Source organism: Apium graveolens, chromosome 3, assembly GCF_009905375.1.
Source record: "Apium graveolens cultivar Ventura chromosome 3, ASM990537v1, whole genome shotgun sequence".
Classification (NCBI taxonomy): domain Eukaryota; kingdom Viridiplantae; phylum Streptophyta; class Magnoliopsida; order Apiales; family Apiaceae; genus Apium; species Apium graveolens.
Genome location: NC_133649.1, coordinates 20280571 through 20285931, shown reverse-complemented (window position 1 = coordinate 20285931; position 5361 = coordinate 20280571). Strand labels below are relative to the sequence as shown.

Below are 5361 nucleotides of genomic sequence, written 5' to 3'. Positions count from 1 at the left end.
GCAGATCATCTACTCACCCCTGAACACAAAGCACTTTTTGCTAACTCTGCGGTAACCGAACCCCCTCCAGTTAGCAAAAAGATTTACACTCGCCAAGACACAACCTTCAAATTTATGCAAGTTCCAGTACTTGTATCTGCTTTCATGGCCAATTATATTCCCTTACCTATTTTCAATCTTCCCGGCCATGAACAGCAACCTCAACCTCCAGTGGTTCAAGCCACCCAGGCTCTTCCATTACAGGTAGTAATTCCTCACTCTCACTCTCTTCCTACTTCTGTTGAAAGACCCCCAGTGGTTGATAGGGCTGACCATGAAGTTGTAGAACCACAGCTTCAATCCCAGGTCATAGAGCCAAACACAGAGTCTCATTCTATCTCAACCTCTCCCCCACTGTCTAAAATGTTACCCAGGAGATTACTAGGAAGTAGTACATTGTTAAATATGAGTGAACCCTCAGCTCTGCCTCCTCCTAAGAAAAGAAGAACATATTCTGAGGCATCTGAAAGCCCATCCTTGTCCTCTCAACAGGACATGGACTTTGAAATGGCCAATGAACAGTTACTAGAGGCATTCTCTCAACAGGATGCATCTATTGAAATTCGCCATAGGGCCATGGCATCTTGTACTGAGTCAAGCACAATTCCATTACTCACAATGGAACCATACACTTCCCCAGCTCATACTCAGGACACACAGCGAGGAGTGCACGTAGAGTCGGTTACAGTGTCTGCCATAGTTACGGCAGAAGAGCAGTCACATGCTTCAGAGGGAAAATCTGACTCTCCGCCATCTTTAATAGAGTCATTTTCTCCCCTCCCAGATCCAACACCTCTGGCTCCCTTATGGGATTCTCCACTCGCAGATTTATCTGGAGAAAGTGGAGGGCAACTCGGTCAATCTATCCCTGAAGCAATTCAGACATCTATTCCAAAATATTTGATAGGTTTGACTGAGGATCGGGACTCGCGAATTCCCATTGCACCACCACTGACCTCTCTTGAAGAGGCTAGGGTGATTTTTAATGCAGGTACAGAAGAACAGCAACTGGAAGACTCCTCACGAGCAATTATATTGAGAGAAACACATGCACGTGAGATGAGTGAACCAAACACGAGTGAAATTCAGGTGAGAGCACACACAGACACTGATACTGTAAACCTGTTAGCTCAGATTGCTGCCCTAAAAGAAGAACTTGCTAAAAGCCAAGCTGAAGCTCAAGCATTCAAAGCACAAGTGGTTGAACGGTCTTCTTCTTCCACCTCTGTCAACAATCAGCTTGCAATCATAAGGAATGACATCTCAGATCTAAAGACCACTGTAATACCAAAGCTCAATTCTATTCAGGACACTCCAAATTTATCAGCTGATGACATATCCAACTTCTGCTCTCTACATACAAGAATGACTTCTCTTGAAGACCTCGTTGAGATGAATCATTCACTGGACTCCTCAAGATTTCTAAAGATAGAGACGGGCATGGAACATCTCAATGAAGGGATGAAGCACCTATATTACATGATCAAGAATTCTCATTGCCCTAATGAAGAACAAAGAGCTTATTTTGAAGGACCGTCTGGTGGAGGATCAGGCTCTGGAGGTGATGGAGGTTCCAAAGGAAAGTCAGTAGAGGATCCCTCAACTAAGGGGGAGAAGAAAGGGAGTAGTGCCAAAGGGAAAGAAAAAGATACCTCTACTGGAAACAAAGGAAAGGCTGATGATGTCTACTACAGTGGAGAACAGGATGACTTTGACATTTTTGACATTCCCACTGAACCAGTTCAGGAAGATAAAGATGGGTTATTTGAAGCTGAAGAGGAAAGTGATTTTGAAGATTGGGAAGAAGAAGATACAGTGGATCCTAGGTTTGAGAAAGAATTTCAGAAAGAGCAGTCAGAGATGCTAAGAAAAGAAGCTGAACTCAAGAAGGTCTCTCAGATCATTGACAGGAGGAAAGACATACAAAGAACATAAACTCTTCAAAAGCAACGTCTTCATGACATTAAGGCTCAAGAAAGGAGAAGAGATGTCAGACTAAAGATTGGTGAAAAATGGGATGAAGCTAGGAGAGTACTTGATATGCCTCAGCTGAGCACTAACAATGATAGGCAGTTCTTACATCTTCTTGACAAGCTGGAAATCTCAAATCCTAACAATGACATGTACATGAATGCTATCAAGACTGAAGTCTCAAGGATCACAGCTGCTTTTGATAGATCCCTAAATGAGATGAGATTTTTGTATATTGTCAGAGTGAAGGATCATTCAAGGTGTCACTTCATCTATTTGAGAATCGTTCTTTGTCAGAGATTTGGGTTCTTTTAAACAAAGTCAAAAGAAGCTCAGAATTGAATGAAGTTCTTCGAGAAAGGCTTAAAGAGTTTGCCAGCAGGGCTAGTCCTCAAGTGGTCAACAATCCTCATCAGGTGAGATTCTTTAAGTCTGATTGTCTTCAAATCTGTCAGCTAGATGTACAATCTCTTAAAGACTACTCAGCTAAGCATCTGGTCTGGATGGAACATCATTTGAGAACTGCTGGATATTCATCCATGTTGAAGACTCAAGCTGCTGACTTGATTCAAGCTTATTGTGAAAAGAATGTTAAAAGGTACACTCAACTCAAGAATAAGCTGAAGTCAGTTGGAGTTCAACCAGTCAGACCAGCAAGCTTTACTTCAGAAAAGGATCGTGTCTTTGACAAGGAATTGCTTCAAGATTTAGAAGAAGGTGAAGTCAGGAGAGAAGACAACTGAAGTCAATTAGCTCAAAACTCAATGTAATATGATTAGAGCGTTATGAATCAAGATAGTCTAATGTAGTTATATGTTCAGGCTAGAGGAACATCTATCTTGTATTCACTTGTAAATTTCATTTGGAATTTGGAAAATGTTAAATATAATCCAGAACTTTTCTGCTATTTACTTTACATTACTGTTTATATCTTTTTCTTATTTGTTAGTTGAGTTATCCTCTAGGTATTTGTTGTTATTGTCTAACAAGCAAATAGGGGGAGATTGAAAGGCATATGTCATAGCCTACTCGTTTATTCGAGTATTTAACTCAACTCAAATAAGAATGTAATAAGTAAATAGTGGATCTATCATCAGAGAGATCTCACAAAGTAACATCTGTCAAAGAATAAAGAAACATTGTTCATCTGCAGACTTGAAGATTCACTGGAAGAAGTTCAAGAATTTGATCATGCCTCAGTGATATAAATCAAGATCGTGGATTTAATCAAATGACAGAGATCTCGTCAAGGTATCATTTATTACAAGGATTCAATCAGAACATCAAAGTCAAGACATGAAGAAACGTCAAGAAAGTTAGTCACTCATGAACCAGACAGTACATCGAGTGTCAGCATTGAAGTGGCGGAATTGATTCATAAGTCTCAGTGACTTTCAGAAGATTGTCAGAAGAATGGATGCTGCTCAGGGTTAGTATTAATTCTCTATTAATTAATTAAGTCATATAATTTAATTAAGAAAATAAATTATATCTGCAAGGATTAATTTATTGATTAATTGAATTAAATTGATTAATTAATTTAGAATTAATATTAAGGATTTACAGAATTTTAATTGGTTAAAATCTGTTTTAATTCTAAAAAGACAACTGATTGTACTAGTATGACAATCGGTATGACAATTGATAGTCATACCGAAAGTCATGCTAATTCAGTTGATTGTCTTGATAGAATTATTATTTAGATTAAAATCACTTATTAATTCAGTAAAACAATTTCATTTGAACTAATATGACAATCGGTATGACAATCAATAGTCATACCGAAAGTCTTGCTAGTTCATTTTAATTGTCTTGCTAGCTCTAAAAATTGTCACACCGAAAGTATTATTGGACAAAGGATTGTCATACCAGTTCATTAATCTCGGCTGTGTTGATTAAAAAGCAGAAGAAGCATCCAATTAACTTACACACATACAGAGAGCAATCAAACAGAAGCAAAGAACAAAAAGAGAACAAGCAGCCAAATATTTCATCTTATCTGCTAATTCAAGATTACAATTTCTAGCTTGTAAAGTTAAATCCAATCAACTAGAAATCACTCTCTTGTTCTTGTGTATCAATCTAGCGGATTAAAATCCCTAGAACTTAATCTCAAATCGCATTTAGCATTTGATCTTTTAATTACAAAAATAGAAAAAGTTCATGTCGAATTTATTCTAGATTTGTAATAATTGATTTGAGATTAATCCCTTGTAACCGATACCGTAGTTGTAACACCTTTCAAGTTTAATAAAAGTTTTATTTAACTTGAATTTTGTTTCACAATTTTATTCCGCATTTTATTCGACTAAACGGTATTGTTTGCATTCAACCCCCCTTCTACAAACAAATTGGGACCTAACACATTGGCAATTTTCCCAATTTGATTTTCCAAGGTCTTGATAGAAACAGCTTGACTTTTGCACATAAGCTTCAACTCCTCTAATTCAGATTTTTCATTAGATTGTTGCAGTTGGAGTTATTGTCTTGGTGCATACTGCGGTTGCTTAAAACCAGGGGGGTTGTACTGCTTAGCAGGATATTGCTGATTAGGCTGTTGAACCGCATTCTGAGTGTTGCTCCAGCTGAAATTAAGATGATTGCGGTTGTTGGGATGATAGGTGACTGGCACTGGTTGCTGCGATCGCTGGAAGTTGCTCACAAACTGAGCTGATTCACTAGAAATTGCACATTAATCAGTCTCATGGGCACCAGCACAAAGCTCACAGACACTAGCGATTTGATTAACTCCATAATTAGCCAAAGTGTCAACCTTCATCGTCAAAGCCTTAAGTTGGGCAGCGATAATAGTTGCTGCTTCCAACTCCAGAATTTCTGCGACTTTTTCCTGAGTCAGCCTCTGTGAAGGATTCTGGTACTCATTAGCAGCCATCAGTTTAATAAGTTCATAAGCTTCATCGTAGCTTTTAGCCCACAAGGCTCCTCCTGATACTATATCAAGCATGGGTCTAGAAGTAACACCCAATCTATTATAGAAATAGTTGATAATCATCCAATCAGGTATGCCATGGTGTGGGCACTTCCTTAGCATCTCCTTATATCGATCCCAAGCCTCACACAGAGATTCTCCTGTTTGCTAAGCAAACTGAGTAAAAGCATTCCTAATTGCAGCAGTCTTTGCCATAGGGAAGAATTTAGTGAGAAACTTCTGAGTAAGATCCTCCCAAGTAGTGATAGACCCTGCCGGTAGAGAGTGTAACCAGCACTTAGCTTTGTCCCTTAGAGAGAATGGGAAGAGGCGTAGATTGATAGCATCTTCAGTCACATTATTAAACTTGAAGGTGTCGCAGATCTTGATGAAATCCCTGATGTGCATGTTGGGGTCTTTAG

General features: G+C 38.8%; 1 non-coding gene across 1 annotated transcript; it reads left to right on the top strand.

The window, feature by feature from the left end:
* The first annotated feature begins 5033 nt into the window (after positions 1-5033).
* LOC141716517 (small nucleolar RNA R71) lies at positions 5034-5140 on the top strand. The gene has a single exon (XR_012573224.1). It is a non-coding gene; the product is annotated as a small nucleolar RNA R71 (small nucleolar RNA).
* The last annotated feature ends 221 nt before the right edge of the window (positions 5141-5361 follow it).